Genomic DNA, 1,530 nt, shown 5'->3' on the forward strand with positions numbered 1-1,530 from the left:
CCTTATCACCTGAATCTCCTCCTAGAGCACCATTGAGTTCTTTTTAACCAAATATCTCTCAGAAGGGCGTGGGGAGGGGCTCCTTATTTTCATCTAAAGTAACAGACAGAGAATCAGCACTTTGGAAACAGGGCTGAAACAGAGGGGTTTATGGGATGCTGCAATGCATGATCTGTTTGGTATTTCGAGCCAGACATGTTTGTATATAACTGAGACTGTGGTAACCACCCATGTGTGGTGTGTTGTGTGCTGTGACTCAGCAGGCACCTTCACTTTCCATTAGATATCTTCATGCATCTGATATTTCAAGCCCACATGCATACACTACAGGGGGGGAGCACTTTCAGCTACAAGTCTGCATTGTTGGAAGTTACATGTTAGTTTACATGTTTTTTTTAAGAAATGGGAGCCCGGAAGCGCTTATACTACAAACCAAACTATTCATCTTTCATTCATCATCAGGTTGAAGCGAGGACACTAATTAGCTGCTTCTTATCTGCACCATTAGAACGATTAACAACCAAAAACTGTTCCATATAGTCTTACAAACGTGTCCAAGATCAGACTGAGAAATTCCAAATTGGAATTTTCTGACAAGCAGGGAAACAAGCTATTCGACGAGTAACACAAAAGTTTATGTATCACCACCAAAAACTCCTTCGGCCAAATTAGGTATAGAGAAAATGAATCAGACTTCCCACAACTCATTTTTTTTAGAAATTATCAGCCCATCCACACAAACAGGAATTACGTTTCCTTTGAACGGGGATGCTTCCTTTTTCTGATTTCCTCCTCTGTTGGTTGGGGTGGAAGAAGGAATTTCAAAGTCCAAGAGAAGCTCCAATTCCTGTTGTGTGATTGCTGACTATTTTAAATGAGTTGTGGGAAGGTTCTCGGATCTCATGTTCTATACCTTAATTGCGAGGATGTATTTGGTTGTTGAACTTGGTGGCGTTACATCAAGATTTTTGCTGTTACTCGTGAAGTCACTTTTGTTTTTCCCTTTTTTATGCGGCTTTTTTCAAGATTTCCAATTGGATTCTCTCTCAATCTTGATGCTGCAAACACGTGGGCTTAAGACGTATGATGGACGTTTGGGTTGTTAATTCTTCCTTTTGGATGTGGGCAGAGTAAGCAACGCTAATAGTGTCCTCCTTCAACCTGATGATATGAAAGATGAATGTTTTGGTTGTTAGTATCACCCTCTCGCTGCGGATTCTCTAATGTACCTAAATGTACTGTCCCACATGACCAGCTGCTTAGTGAAAGTGCCTTCCCCCCCCCTTTAGGTGTCATGCATGGTGGCTGAGAATTATAATGCCAATGGAGACTAGTGCTAAAATGGAAAGGTGAAAAAGGATTGGCTGCTGAGTCGACACACACCAACACACACTCGCACACATGGTGTATACACACTCTGCATACGCTTTCTTAAAATACCAAAACAATCATTGCAGCATCCCCATAATCCTCTCTTGTTTCAGCCCTGTTTTCGAAGTGCTGATTCTTCTGGTCTGTTTACCTGCTTAG

Source organism: Notothenia coriiceps, unplaced genomic scaffold (assembly GCF_000735185.1).
Source record: "Notothenia coriiceps isolate Sejong01 unplaced genomic scaffold, NC01 NC01_scaffold00011600, whole genome shotgun sequence".
Taxonomy (NCBI): Eukaryota; Metazoa; Chordata; class Actinopteri; order Perciformes; family Nototheniidae; genus Notothenia; species Notothenia coriiceps.